The 15,956-nt window shown below is 39.2% G+C and overlaps 1 long non-coding RNA gene and 1 other non-coding gene across 2 annotated transcripts in view; one reads left to right on the top strand and one right to left on the bottom strand.

Annotated features, from left to right (window-relative positions):
• LOC129643281 (uncharacterized) overlaps window positions 1-12,842 on the top strand; it is a 29,465-nt gene extending 16,623 nt beyond the window's left edge. The window contains exons 2-5 of the long non-coding RNA XR_008710216.1: window positions 5,594-5,711; window positions 7,516-7,566; window positions 8,612-9,005; window positions 12,395-12,842. This is a non-coding gene — a long non-coding RNA (uncharacterized LOC129643281). The remainder of the gene's footprint in view (window positions 1-5,593; window positions 5,712-7,515; window positions 7,567-8,611; window positions 9,006-12,394) is intronic.
• Window positions 12,843-13,932: 1,090 nt separating this feature from the next.
• On the bottom strand, window positions 13,933-14,079 carry LOC129645185 (small nucleolar RNA SNORA81). The gene has a single exon (XR_008711272.1). It is a non-coding gene; the product is annotated as a small nucleolar RNA SNORA81 (small nucleolar RNA).
• Between the last annotated feature and the right edge of the window lie 1,877 nt (window positions 14,080-15,956).

The raw sequence follows: 15,956 nt of genomic DNA, 5'->3' as shown, positions 1-15,956 counted from the left end.
CTGGATCATAAGACAGTTCTATTTCCAGTTTTTTAAGGAATCTCCACACTGTTCTCCATAGTGGCTGTACTAGTTTGCATTCCCACCAACAGTGTAAGAGGGTTCCCTTTTCTCCACACCCTCTCCAGCATTTATTACTTGTAGACTTTTGGATCACAGCCATTCTGACTGGTGTGAAATGGTACCTCATAGTGGTTTTGATTTGCAGTTCTCTGATAATGAGTGATGTTGAGCATCTTTTCATGTGTTTGTTAGCCACCTGTATGTCTTCTTTGGAGAAATGTCTATTTAGTTCTTTGGCCCATTTTTTGATTGGGTCATTTATTTTTCTGGAGTTGAGCTGTAGGAGTTGCTTGTATATTCTCGAGATTAGTTGTTTGTCAGTTGCTTCATTTGCTATTATCTTCTCCCATTCTGAAGGCTGTCTTTTCACCTTGTTAATAGTTTCCTTTGTTGTGCAGAAGCTTTTAAGGTTAATTAGGTCCCATTTGTTTATTTTTGCTTTTATTTCCAATATTCTGGGAGGTGGGTCATAGAGGATCCTGCTGTGATGTATGTCAGAGAGTGTTTTGCCTATGTTCTCCTCTAGGAGTTTTATAGTTTCTGGTCTTACGTTTAGATCTTTAATCCATTTTGAGCTTATTTTTGTGTATGGTGTTAGAAAGTGTTCTAGTTTTATTCTTTTACAAGTGGTTGACCAGAGTTCCCAGCACCACTTGTTAAAGAGATTGTCTTTAATCCATTGTATATTCTTGCCTCCTTTGTCAAAGATAAGGTGTCCATATGTGCATGGATTTATCTCTGGGCTTTCTATTTGGTTCCATTGATCTATATTTCTGTCTTTGTGCCAGTACCATACTGTCTTGATAACTGTGGCTTTGTAATAGAGCCTGAAGTCAGGTAGGTTGATTCCTCCAGTTCCATTCTTCTTTCTAAAGATCCCTTTGGCTATTCGAGGCTTTTTGTATTTCCATACAAATTATGAAATTATTTGTTCTAGCTCTGTGAAGAATGCTGTTGGTAGCTTGATAGGGATTGCATTGAATCTATAGATTGCTTTGTGTAGTATACTCATTTTCACTATATTGATTCTTCCAATCCATGAACATGGTATATTTCTCCATCTGTTAGTGTCCTCTTTGATTTCTTTCACCAGTGTTTTATAGTTTTCTATATATAGGTCTTTAGTTTCTTTAGGTAGATATATTCCTAAGTATTTTATTCTTTCCGTTGCAATGGTGAATGGAATTGTTTCCTTAATTTCTCTTTCTGTTTTCTCATTATTAGTGTATAGGAATGCAAGGGATTTCTGTGTGTTGATCCTAAAGAATTCTTTTTGATTCTAATTATCCATGAGAAAAACAACAAATATCTTTTTAGTTTTAATTTATTTTCTAGCTTTCACACACAGTTAAATATGTGTTTTCATTTGGACACTGAAGTTAAAAGAGACGCTTTCCATTCTGGGAGGGACATGTACTCAGCTTAGTTCACTTGGTTCAGTTCTTTGGAGGAGAATAGGTTTTCTCATATCTGAATGCTCAAGGAAAGCCACAATCAGCCCTGCTGGTCGGGATTCCAACCTTCATGGGACTCGCCTGGCTGTGAGTCCGTCACCAAAGATGGCATTGTCTGTGAGGACAGAAGGAACATGTTAGTCTCCTTTCAGAGGTTCCCCCAACATCCTGCCATTTTCTGTACATTGGCAGAATTTTAGTACATTTGTTCTTAATGTAGGAAAGCAGTCTGTCTTATGTCTTTCTCTTTCAGTTATCTGTGTACTGTGACAAAATTAAGGAGGAAAATTAATTGTCTCTCTCCCCAAATTATAAACACCTGTATGGTCTTTGTCTCCTTCTAGAAATATGTTTCCATTTAGAACAAAGAAATTTTTCTTTGACTCGAGGAGCTATAATTTCATTCTGTTATTATTTTGGGGAAAATACATGCCGGTGCCAGCCGGCAAAGTCGATCAGGTCCCGAGAACATGCACGGCGGGGCTGAGAAAGGAAACTAAAGCAAGAGAAATATACAACAAAGATGGGGTAGAGAGGTTCAGACACGTCTCCATGAAGGGACGCAGTCTGACACCAACTTTATTCAGCATCTCATATTTATACAGAAGAGCGTGAGAAAGACAAGACAGTTAACATTTTCTTTGTTTGACCCACACATCTTACAAACAGTCACAAGAAATCTTGAGAGCATGGGAATGGCACCCTGTTATTATTTCTTACACCAGATAACATTTCTCTGTGCATGAGAAGTTTGCGCAGAACTCCAGGTGCCTGCAGTAAATAAGCGCCTAATCTCTGGGGTGGCGGGACAGAGAGCTATGTTTGCAAGCAAACCCTCAAGGACTGAGGCAGCTCCCAGAGCTGTGTCCTTCGGACAAAGGACCCCGTTCTCACGGGCAGCTCCCCGCAAACCCACAACTTGTAGGAAGCTCTAGTGTTTTATAAAATCAGATTGCTCTCAGCCATTGAGCCTTTAAATGTATTTTTGGAACTTTATACCAGTTGACTAAGGCTGAGAACTTAATTTTTTACTTTTTTTTTTCTTTTGAAGTGCTCATTCTGGTTTTGAAAAATTACCTTTTTAAAAAACTTAACATGACACTTATATAGTGACAGGAAACTTGGAATCAGATCTTTCAGGAAATAGAAGCATCATTTTGTGAGTTGTTTTTTGAATTTACAGCCCTCATCCATATGGAATGTTCACTTTCCTCAGAGACTGTACAAACTGATTGAATAGAATTAGGAATAAGTTTTCATTCCTTCTTTGAAGGCTTATGAGGCAGGGGGAGATGTAGATGGGAGGGTTTTGTTCCCCTGTATAGAAAATTCTATTTCCCCAGTTAGAAAGTTCATTGTTGTCAGAAGTAACCTAGGTACTCCAGGGCAGGAAATGAGTAAAGCAATGGAATATTATACAGAAGAATGAAACAACAGCTCAGTACAAGGGTACTTCTCAGAAATGTAACATTGAGTGAGAAAATTAGAAAACAGAAGTTGATTTAAGACACTATCATTTATTTAGTCAAAGCAGATAGACATGAAACAACATTACAAAAGACGAATGTATATTTAACACATTAACAATAAATAGATGTCTCTGGGGGATTGTAATGGAAGAAGGGGAAATATAAGGAAACAAGAGCCTTGCACAGTGCCATTTACAACAGTAAAGAGATATGACACTGACTATCTATCCTGTACATGAGCTCCAAAAATTTTCAAAGGAGTCTATTATAACTTTCTAATCATAAGTGCTAAAAACAGGGACTTCCCTGGTGGTCCAGTGGTTAGGACTTTGCCTTCCAATGCAGGAGTTGCAGGTTTGATCCCTGGTTGGGGAACTAAGATCCCACATGCCTTGTGGCCAAAAAGAAAAAGAAAAAAGCCAAAACATAAAACAGAAAAAGTACTGTAGAAAATTCAATAGACTTTAAAAATAAAATGGTCCATATCAAAACAAAAATCTTAAAAAAGTAAGTGCTAAGTATAACACAAATCAGTTATAATATAAGTTATAATGCAAGTAGTCATTCTCAATCTTGGTCACGCATTTCAGTCATCTTAGAAGAACCTGAGAGTCTTTTTAAAAAAATCTTCTTCTTTTTTTTTTTTTTTTGCTGGTCAGTTCAGTTCAGTTCAATCACTCAGTTGTGTCTGACTCTTTGAGACCCCACGGACTGCAGTGCTCTAGGCCTCCCTGTCCATCACCAACTCCCAGAGTTTACTCAGACTCATGTCCATTGAGTCAGTGATGCGATCCAACCATCTCATCCTCTGTCGTCCCCTTCTCCTCCCACCTTCAATCTTTCCCAGCATCAGGGTCTTTTCAAATGAGTCAGTTCTTTGCATCAGGTGGCCAAAATATTAGAGTTTCAGCTTCAGCATCAGTCCTTCCAATGAGTACTCAGGACTTATTTCCTTTAGGATTGCCTGGTTGGATCTCCTTTCTGTCTCCTTTCTGACTCTCAAGAGTCTTCTCCAACACCACAGTTCAAAAGCATCAATTCTTCAGTGCTCAGCTTTCTTTATGGTCCTACTCTCACATCCATACATGGCTACTGGAAAAATGATAACTTTTACTAGACAGACTTTTGTTGGCAAAGTAATGTCTTTGCTTTTTAATATGCTGTCTAGGTTGGTCATAACTTTTCTGCTGTTGCTGTACCATATCACCCAGGCTTTGTTTAAAGATTTACATTTTTAACAAAGCTTTGACACTCATGATCTTATTCACTCCCCACAGTAACTGTTAACCTAAAGGAGTCTGGGAAACTGGAAGCAGCACTCAGTGCAATTGCTAGCTCTCCATAAGGGCTTTTGCTAAAGCGCTTGAAACCCTCTTCCGATTAAGCAGTGGGCATCTGCTGCAGGATGATGGAATTATGAAGGAACAGCATAAGTTACAGTTGGAGAAGATGGACAAATAAAAATATGGTCAAAGATTGGAATGCTAAGATAGACTTTAGCTCATCAAGGAACACCAGTGTATTCGGTAGCATGGGGCCCTGATTCAGAAAAGGTTCTTTATACAGCAGGCAAGCAGCTGATCATTAAACCGCTTCAACCAAATGCTAAAATTTTACAGTGGAAAGCTCATGATGGCATTATTTTAAAAGTAGATTGGAACTCTATCAATGATTTAATTATATCTGCTGCCAAAGACTGTAAATATAAGGTATGGGATAGTTATGGCCGTCCTCTCTACAGTTCTCAACTTCATGAGCATCCTATTACCTCAGTAGCCTGGGCTCCAGATGGAGAATTATTTGCCGTTGGATCATTTCATTCTTTATGCTTGTGCAATAAAACTGGGGTAAGACATAGTGGTGACCAATCACAGATGTGCTGTCATAAATGTGATAATGCACAACACACCTAGTTCTTAATCTTTAAAAACATTTTCAGTGATGCATTTGACTGCATCTTTCTAATTTGTCTTCTTAATATATTGGTTCAATCATTTTCAGATTTATGGGATCATTCAAGCTCTTTAAGTTCAATCTGAAGACTGAGTATGTTCTCTACTGTCTTTCTGAAAATACTTATTTTAAACATATTTGTGAAAGATAGTAAAGTGTTAAAATTTATGCCCAATCAACATAGAGAATTGAGTTTTGAACTTTTTTTTTAATTGTCAGTGTGCTTCATACACGGAGAACGCAAAAGCATCTCACAGCTATACATGACCACAGGAAAAACCATAGCCTTGACTAGATAAACCTTTGTTGGCAAAGTAATGTCTCTGCTTTTGAATATGCTATCTAGGTTGGTCATAACTTTCCCTCCAAGGAGTAAGCGTCTTTTAATTTCATGGCTGCAGTCACCATCTGCTGTGATTTTGTAGCCGAGAAAAATAAAGTCTGACACTGTTTCCACTGTTTCCCCATCTATTTCCCATGAAGTGATGGGACCGGATGCCATGATCTTCGTTTTCTGAATGTTGAGCTTTAAGCCAACTTTTTCACTCTCCTCTTTAATTTTCATCAAAAGGCTTTTTAGTTCTTTTTCACTTTCATTGCCAAGGAAGTCCCAAATGGATGCACTACTCAGACACTCCTGTTCTGCCACTTTAGGGTTTCAGCTCAATTCTGCTCAATATGTGGATATCCACTTGAAGAGCGTGGTTCCTGACCATTACTACCCTGAAAATGTGAAACCAAAACCCAAACTGAAGGATCCTTGCCTATCAAGGTTTGTATCACTGCCCTTTGGTACATGTATACAATGGAATATTACTCTGCTATTCTAGTCTAATGAGGTGTATGAACCTGGAGCCTGTTATACAGATTGAAGTAAGTCAGAAGGAGAAAGACAGATATCATATATTAACACATATATATGAAATCTAGAAAGATGGTACTGATGAACCTATTTGTGGGGTAACAATGGAGATACTGACATTTGTAGATGCAACGAGGAAAGGAGAGGGTGGAATGAGTTGAGAGGGTGGGATGAATTGAGAGAGTGACATGAAAACATACATTACCATATGTAAAACAGACAGCTAGTGGGAATTTGCTGTATGACACAGGGAGCCTGTATGACACAGGCTGATTCATGTTGATGGATGGCAGAAACCATCACAATTTTGTAAAGCAATTATTCTCCAATTAAAAATTTTAAAAAAGAAATCAACAGCAGCTGTGACTGATCCATTCTTATCAAGCAACATAGTTCCGTTGCATGACCTTGAATGTACCCTGGTGGCAGGTACCTGTGAAACCATTTGTAACTGTGGTCAAGAGGCATTAGGCTCATCTGCTCACTCATCTGGTTTGCACTTGTGGGCTCTGTGTCCATGTGCTGTGACCTTTCACTTTTTGTCATAACCTCTCTGAGCATGTCTTGTGTATACAACATGAAAGGTCTCTTCATTCAAGTACATCTAGTCCACCCCACTCCAGTACTCTTGCCTGGAAAATCCCATGGGCAGAGGAGCCTGATAGGCTGCAATCCATGGGGTCGCTAAGAGTCGGACACGACTGAGCGACTTCACTTTAACTTTTCACTTTTCAGTTTCATGCATTGGAGAAAGAAATGGCAACCGACTCCAGTACTCTTGCCTGGAGAATCCCAGGGATGGGGGAGTCTGGTGGACTGCCATCTATGGGGTCGCACGGAGTCAGACATAACTGAAGTGACTTAGCAGCAGCAGCAGCAGCAGTCCACCTACCAGCTGTGAATATCAATAATTCACCATTTTAGCTTTTTAAACTGGGTTACCGATGACCACATTTCGACTTTTGAAGTGTTCACCTTAAACTCAGTATAAATAATGCATAGTACAGGAAGTGCAGAGTTTGACTGCCAGAGGAGAAAAGCTATGCATAAACCATCCTGCTGCATAACTTAGTACCTGGTGACTTGGATTGCCTGGGGAAGTTTCCTGGCTTTGCAACAGGATCCTAAAATAACAGCACACTACTAAGTCCCAGAATCCCCCAGCTCCCTGCCAGCTGGCTGAGACAGTGTGCAAGCGGAAAGGGAAGTGTTCTCAGTGGATTTCATTTCCTATCACAAAGCTGTGCATTTCCTGTAATCTCAGGTGTACACAATCACGAATAGAGATCTTTTCAAAAGACAGATTCTGTTAAACAAAGTGGTTTTCTAAAGATCCTGCTAATAAGACAGTGTGTTAATATCATGAATATATTTTATCACAATAATTTAAGAGGATAAAAGGGAATAAATAGGTTTATCTAAATTAAGAGATGAACATATACTACTTTAATGAGTATATACTACTAGCTTCATTTCCTTCATTTTCATATAGAATTGGGTAAGTTTTATATCAGAGATGTTCCTAAAAATTAAGGAGTTGGTAGCATAAGTGTGCAAGTGGAAAGAGAATTTGGGAGGAAATGGTTCAGAACAGTTGGTATATTCAGTGTCAATATAATTTGAAAGAGCTCTGTCTTTTGTCATATGACATCTGTACTAGTCAAATGAGTAAATGTATTGAGTAATAATTATATTCTCATGATTTCATTTCTAGCGATGGATTTAAAGAGATCATGCCCTATGACCACTTCCAGCCTCTCCCTCAGTGAGTTACGTGTTTCCTTTTCCTTTCTGTAATATGCTCTCAGCAGTTTGCAAGGAGCTTTAGTATCTGTGAAAGGTGAAAGTGAAGTCGCTCAGTCAGGTCCAACTCTTTGCGACTCCATGGACTGTAGCCTACCAGGCTCCTCCGTATATGGGATTTTCCAGGCAAGAATACTGGAGTGCATTGCTATTTCGTTCTCCAGGGGACCTTCCTGACCCAAGGATGGAACCTGGGTCTCCCATACTGCAAGCAGACTCTTTACTGTCTGAGCCACTAGGGAAGCCCATAGTATCTGTAGCAGTAGTCTTAAATTTATGAGACTAGACCCTTTACAGAGAGCTAAGGGAACAAAAACTTTAATTACATAATAAGATTTTTCTAAGAATTAGATGAAATAGGCTGCCTCAAAGGTGATATTTTCTGTCACTGGAGATGTCATTCATGCATTTATACCTAGGTATTATAGAGGGGAACTTCCCTGGTGGCTCAGTCAGTAAAGAATCTACCTGCAATGTGGGAGACCTGGGTTTGATCCCTGAGTTGGGAAGATCCCCTGGAGGAGGGCATGGCAACCCACTCCAGTATTCTTGCCTGGAGAATCCCCATGGACAGAGGAGCCTGACAGGCTACAGTCCATGGGACCGCAAAGAGTCAGACATGACTGAATGACTAAGCACAGTACGTTACAGAGGGAGCTGACACATTGCAGTTGATTAGATATTTACATTCCCTTTTATACCTAGACATGTTAGGATGATTCTTTCTGACTCTGAGTGTGTACGATTCCCTGGTAATACTGTCCACTGGTGTTTTATACTCTAGAATCAGATTGAAGATGCTTTCACACAACAGCCTCTTGTTATAATACACTGGGGCAGGTGTGTTACTCCCATCTGACAATAACCTTCAGGACCAAGGAGTTAAGACAACACAGTGTGTGTAGTAGTTAAGATTAAAGTCTTATGGCTGTACTTGTTGCAATCAACTTTGCAAACTTGAAGCAAGCAACAAATGAATAATGTGTTTTCACTTCTTTGCTTTTGAGCTGGGAACACAACCCTTGGACTGCATGTTCAGTGTTCTGTGGAGAAAGTATTCAGAGACGGACCTTTGTGTGTGTGTAGAAGTCCATGCAAGGAGAGATACTTCAGGTGTAAGAATGGAAATGCATGTATGCACCCAAACTCAAGGTGATGCAAACCTGTAATCTGTTCGACTGTCCCAAGTGGATTGCCATGGAGTGGTCTCAGGCAAGATTTGAGAACATGCCACTTTTTAATTCAGTCTCAGACTTTAATGATTATTTGCTCTGTGGCCAATACTGTACTGGGAAACATGGCGGATGCAGAAGTTGTATGTGAACATGGTTCCTACTCCTGAAGAGCTGAGAAGACAGTTGAAGGATGATGTGAGGGGAAATGTTGGAGGCATCAGAGCAGGTAAGATTGAGAACCATGGTACATCTGAAAGGAACAGGCATTGAAACAGAATTATTTGGAAAGTCTTTGTTGCCCTTGTAGTGCTTAACCCCTGTTTCAGATTCGCAGACTTTAACCATGCAGGAGCATAGAGAAGGCATCCCTGTGGGGTATGGCTAAGCCAGGATGGTGGAGTAAAGCAGAAATGACACAGAATGACTGGAGGTTGAAAAGGCCCTAATTCATCTGGATTAAAGAGAGAACTCATGTTATTAAGAATTGGAAGATTAAGACAGAGATGCTAAAACTGACACTGGAAGTGTGTTCTTTTTTAAAATATTTATTAATTTATTTGGCTATACCAGATCTTACTTGAGGCATGTGGGATCTTTGATCTTTCCTGTGGTATGTGGGCTCTTTTTAGTTGTGTCATGAGGAATCTTTAGTTGTGGCATATGGGATCTTGTTCCCTGACGAGGGATTGAAACGAGGCCTCCTGCATTGGGAGGGCTGAGTTCCAGCCACTGGACCATGAAGGGAGTCCCTAGAAGTGTATTCTTGATCTGGTGGTTACTGTGAAGCTTCACTGTTTTTGTTGAAGAGAGTAAATGTGTTATATTTGAAGTTAATGAGGTAAGATAGACTGATGCTGGGAAAGCCCAGAGGCAGGCAGCCTATTTGGAAGCCATTGAGATACTGTTGTTCAGTCACTCTGTCGTGTTTGACTGTTTGGGGTCCTGTACACTGCAGCATCCCAGGCTCCCCTGTCCTTCACTATCTCCCAGTGTTTACTTAGACTCAATTCCATTGAGTTGGTGATGCTATCTAACCATCTTATCCTCTGTCATCCCCTTCTTCTCTTGCCTTCAGTCTTTCCCAGCATCAGGGTCTTTTCCAATTAATCAGTTCTTTTACTCAGGTGGCCAAGAGCTTCAGTTTCAACATAAGTCCTTCCAATGAATATTCAGGGTTGATTTCCTTTAGGATTGACTTGGCTTGATATCCTTGTTTTCCAGGAGACTCTCAAGAGTCTTCTCTAGCACCACTGTTCGAAAGCATCAGTTCTTTGGTGCTCAGCCTAACCCTCACATCCATACATGACTACTAGAAAAACCATCACTTCGACTAGATGGACATTTGTCAGCAAAGTAATGTTTCTGCTTTCTAATACAATGTCTAGGTTTGTTAAGGATTTCCTTCCAAGGAGCAAGTATCTTTAATTTCATGGCTGCAGTCACCATCCTCGGTGATTTTGGAGCCCAAGAAAATAAAATTTCTCACTACTCCCACTTTTTCCCCTTCTATTTGCCATGAAGTGATGGGACTGGATGCCATGATCTTAGTTTTTTGAATGTTGAGTTTCAAGTCAACTTCTTCACTTTCCTTTTTCATCCTTGTCAAGAGGCTTTTTAATTCCTCCTCACTTTATGCCATTAGGGTGGTATCATCTGTGTGTCTGAGGTTGTTGATATTGATCCTGGCAATCTTGATTCCAGCTTGTGATTCATCCAGCCCCAGCATTTGAAATGATGTACTCTGCATAGAAGTTAAGGAAGCAGGGTGACAACAGACAACCTTGATGTACTCCTTTCCCAATTTTGAACCAGTCCATTGTTTCATGTCCGGTTCTAACTGTTGCTTTTTGACCTACATACAGGTTTCTTAGGAGGCAGGTCAGGTGGTCTGGTATTCCCATCTCTTTAAGAATTTCTTGAAGATGGGTCTATGCTGCAAAAGGCCTCTATATCCTCTGAAACTCTTCTCTGACATTTTAAGAAGCATCTATGGTCTTAGGAAAGAATCTTAAAGCTTTATGAAGCAGTGATGAAGTCATTATTTTTACAGCAGGAGGCTCTGGGATGGAATTCCACTTGGCCTCTTAGGAACTACTTGACTTTGAGGAAGGTCCTTAGTTGGCGGTTGTTGATTGGCTCATCTGTTAAATAGGAATGAAGCTGTTGACCTGCCAGTGTATCAGAACCCTTAGTGAGATCATGTCTGCAGAGCACTGTCTGTTCTGTTGCATGTGCCCAAGGATTCTTGACTTCTCCCAGGGGTGGATCCAGGATTGGTGGGGCCTGAAGTTTAAACAATATGGAGGTGACTTTTTTAAATTTTTATTTTGTTCAAGTATAGTTGATTTACAATGTTGTGTTAATTTCTGCTGCACAGCAAAGTGATCAAGTTATACATATATATACATTCTTTTTCATATTCTTTTCCAGTATGATTTATCACAGGGCATTGAATATCGTTTCCTATGCTATACAGTAGGACCTTATTGTTTATCCATCCTATATGCAACAGTTTACATCTGCTAATCTCAAACTTCCAGTCCATCCCTCCCCTACCAAGGAGGTGATTTTTTAAGAAAAAAGAATACAAAACACAAATATTGAGTATCTAAATACATGTTTATTTAGAATAATGAAATTGTAAGAAATTACAAGTATTTTAAAGTTGGCAACCCTAATGTGACTATGGACGTGAGTTAAGAATAATGTATCAGTATTGGTTTATCAGTTGTAACAAAGGTACCACACTAATGCAAGATATTAATACTGGGGGATACTGTGTGCAAGGGAGGGGGGCATGTGGGAACTCGTATACTAACTGGTCAGTTTTTCTTTTTTTAATTATTTTATTTTATTTTTATTGCACTATAATCACTGCTCAATTTTTCTGTAAACCTTAAGTAGTCCTAAAAACTAGTCTTGATTTAAGAAAAAGCATGCATACATGCATATGTACTTACAACTTAATGTACGTAAACTGCAAAGATATCCTGGATATTCATGACTTGAGAAAATTCCATTCATAGGCAAAAGTACCTTCTAAATCATAAACAAATTATTCAAGAAAAGAAATGCTGGCAACACAAAATTCACAAAATTTGGAGAAAATAACATAATGTTTTCATTCATTTTAACTGCCTTATTACACCTATCGTGTTTTTTCCTACATTTTTGGCTGAATACTCTTAGAAGGCCTTTTCATATGACATTTTTGCAAGATAAGTTTCTATACACAGAATAAAAAGGTAATCCTGTAGCATGGTTGAGCAAAATTTGATATCTTTTTAATTAACTGTTTAGAAAGGTTTCTTTTGTCTTCATAGATTGTTTTGGATGATGATGTGTGAATTTTTGATCAAATTTGAGAAAAACCTATATTAAGTTTCTTTTATATTTGTATAGAAAGATTTTAGGGCATTTCAATATTTCTTGTGCTGTGACCTCACCTGAAATACTTTTCAAAGTGAGAATTGGAAGTGATCTTGCAAGGGAGGGGTCCTGAAGCATAAGAATCATGGGAAATTAGCCTCCACCCCCTTCCTTATGTAATGTTTATGATCTTTTGTGTTTAATATTCATGTAGAATTTCATTGACTTCTCTTTTCATCTCTGAAGTGCACAGTGACTTGTGGCCGAGGGTTATGTTATCGAGTTGTGCTGTGCATCAACCACTGTGGACAGCACGTTGGCGGCTGTAACCCACAACTGAAGTTACACATCAAAGAAGAATGTATCATTCCCATCCCTTGTTACAAATCAAAAGGTAAATTTGTGGTGCATTTTAAAGTGAAATCAGGTGGTGCTTTCCAGCTCTCTTACTAATACTGCAGCATTTACATTTAAACATACTAACTTTCTTACAAAAACTGTTCACTGACAGATTGACCTGTCCACCTAGATAAAGAAGTTAAACCTATGTCATTAATTGATCTTGAAGAGAAACTTAGATCTTGTTGATTCAGTGCCGTAAGCCCCCTGTATATGAATGAGTTCCATTCTGAGAGCTGGTTCATAAATCCAATTTGTTTGTAAGTCCAACAATATTAGCCTAGGTACCCAACTAACACAATTAGTTATATAGTAGTGTACTGTAATAGGCTTATCATGCTTTTCACACATATAATACATTAAAAACAAAAAAATTAAAGGAAACACTTTTAATTTTACAGTAAGTACCTTAATAAGTACAGTAGTGCAGAACATGGTCTGGCATCGATTGAACAGGCAAGAAGAGTTACTGACTGGAGGAGGGAGAAGGGGTGGGAGATAGTAGAGCTGAAGGATTGTTGGCAATAGGATACAGAAGACAGGCTGCAGTGTCACTCATGCCTGACGTTTATGGCACAGGTTCTGGTTCCTTGCTAAACCAGATGCACATTCAGATCTTTGGAAGTTCACATCTTGAAGGGTCATATGCAGGAGACTTACTATAGGTACAGTGGCTCCTGTCTGTGTAGGCTTATATTAACATTTCTTAGTGGACATAACACATGGACCACAGCCTTGTCTAACTCAGTGAAACTAGGAGCCATGCCGTATAGGGCCACCCAAGATGGACGGGTCATGGTGGAGAGTTTGACAAAGCATGGACCACTGGAGAAGGGAATGGCAAACCACTTCAGCGTTCTTGCCTTGAGAACCCCATGAACAGTATGAAAAGGCGAAAAGATAGGACACTGAAAGATAGACCCCTCAGGCCAGTAGGTGCCCAATATGCTACTGGAGATCAGATGAGAAATAACTCCAGAAAGAAGTGTACATAAAATTATGTGATGCAGTGCCTGCTTTGAAGAAAAAGGAGAAGGAGGATGAAGAGAGAGGAATAGGAAAATTCCCACCTGCCTTCCACCAGAGTGGAAGGAACAGTGTCCTCTTCATCATATGTCCTATTGTCTACCATGAACAAAGAAAACTTTCTAGACTGAAAGTCTAGATTTATAGACTAAATCTCCAGTCTAGATTTATAGATGCACTCAGAAATTTTTGAGTGGTTCCATTTGTTCCACATGAATTAGATCATCCATGGGTGAGCAAACCTTGGCACCACCTCTTGGATATGTTGTGTTCCCCTCTAGACAGGATTATTTCCATACACGCATTTTATTTTATTTTTTTACATTCTTTAAAAACTCATTTATTAGATTGGTCTAATGACATATTGCACCAAATCTTAAGACAAAGGACACTGGACATTAAGAAAGAGGTCCACCCCAGTCTTTACAATCTAGTGCAGTTCCTCTTCTTGTGTAATACTCTGCTAGCATCATACACGCATTTTAGTAAGGTATTACCAATCCTGTGACAAGTATTTCCTTTTGCAAATGGAGAAAGAATTACTCCCAAGTGTCAGTGCCAAGGAATCGTCCTTATCAGCCCATTAGAGAGGATAGTTGGAGAAGGCAATGGCAACCCACTCCAGTACTCTTGCCTGGAAAATCCCATGGATGGAGGAGCCTGGTAGGCTGCAGTCCATGGGGTCGCTAAGAGTCAGGCACGACTGAGTGACTTCACTATCACTTTTCACTTTCATGCATTGGAGAAGGCAATGGCAACCCACTCCAGTGTTCTTGCCTGGAGAATCCCAGAGATGGGGGAGCCTGGTGGGCTGCCGTCTCTGGGGTCGCACAGAGTTGGACATGACTGAAGTGACTTAGCAGAGAGGATAGTAAGATTCTTTTTCATGATTTCTGGGTGCATTCTTCATACAAATAGCCTCATAAGCAACTAATTCTTCAACAGACATTTCTTTCATGATGTCTGTCTTCTGGAAAAATCACTGGTTTCCATGCAAGGTACACATACTGATTATATAATTTCTTCAGGAAAGTCTTTTCTCCTTCTTTTCTGCAGTCAGTGGTACTTTTATAGCCACTTTCTTAGCGTCTGTGATTTCTCTAAAGCAGTCCAAAATTATTTCCCTTCTCACTTCATAATTAGATGGTTTCTTCACATCTTAGGAAGCTTCAAAGGACAGAGAAGGGCACCAGCTTGCTCCTGAAGGCCAATTGTAATTGGTAATCATCTCCCTTAACAACTACAACATTTTTTTTGTTTTTTTTTTAATATAAATTTTTAAAGTTTGAATAAACCATAGTACAGAGCTTCCTCCTCTCAGTTTTCTAAGCCTTCTATGTTATTTGCTTGTCTCTATTAATTTCTTCACTCAGTGGGCAAAAAATGTGTGGCAAAAGAAAGCAAACTGATCTGGTTGAAATCAGAGATTTAATATGCAAACAACAGAGATTGGTACTGATTTATAAAAGGTATTTTTTATGCTAACTTGGAGAATGTATTCAACTGTGTCATGGGATTGTTTGGTTGCATTCTGATAATGTATAAATTTTAAAAATACATGACAGAAGTTTTTGGTTCCATCCAGAAGCCACTTCATGCACTGTTCATTTGAAAAAAAAAATTTATGAAATCTCCAGTAAATAACAATCACATGTCCAACTCTTGAATGATTAACAATAATTAAGCTTGTTGTTTATGTTCCTTTTTCCTTAGAAAAAAAGTCCAGTGGGAGCTAAATTACCTTGGCTGAAACAAGCTCAAGAACTAAAAGAGACCAGAATAGCAACAGAAGAACCAATGCGAGTCCAGGACCTTTTATGGGAGTATTCAGGGCCTAGCCAGTTAACATGATATATGTCATTTTTGTACTCACTGGACTATAATGATACATTTCAAATCCAAATGACCTGGATTTGCAGACTCTAGAGAGCCTGAACTGGCTACAATTCTCCTCTGTTGTACAATTCAGCAGTCTTACTTTGGCAGCATCTACGAGAAGCACAGAAAAAAAACTGTGCCTTTTAACTCAAAGCAGACTCAGTAGTCTGTTACAGTTTCCAGATTGGGGGTAATATCTAGATCTAGATTAACACATATGATTTGACCAAAGACCATCACAGTGTTAACCAAATAAACTGATCATTCCATGGATAAGACATGGCCAATGTTTATCAAACCAGTTAAGCTGAAACATAACATGATGGCCTGAGTGATTATCAGGAGAACTCCCAGAGCTGCTGTGGTATGGGGCATGAAAGAACACGGCACCAGGAGTCTTGGAGCCTAGAATCACCACTTGTAACCATGTGATCTTAGACAAGTCTTTCATTTTTCTGGGTCTCATTTTCCTTACTTATAAAATGAGAAGGCCAGGCTTAATCTG

The sequence above is a fragment of the Bubalus kerabau genome, chromosome 2, assembly GCF_029407905.1.
Source record: "Bubalus kerabau isolate K-KA32 ecotype Philippines breed swamp buffalo chromosome 2, PCC_UOA_SB_1v2, whole genome shotgun sequence".
Taxonomy (NCBI): Eukaryota; Metazoa; Chordata; class Mammalia; order Artiodactyla; family Bovidae; genus Bubalus; species Bubalus kerabau.
This window is presented reverse-complemented; position numbering and strand designations above follow the sequence as displayed.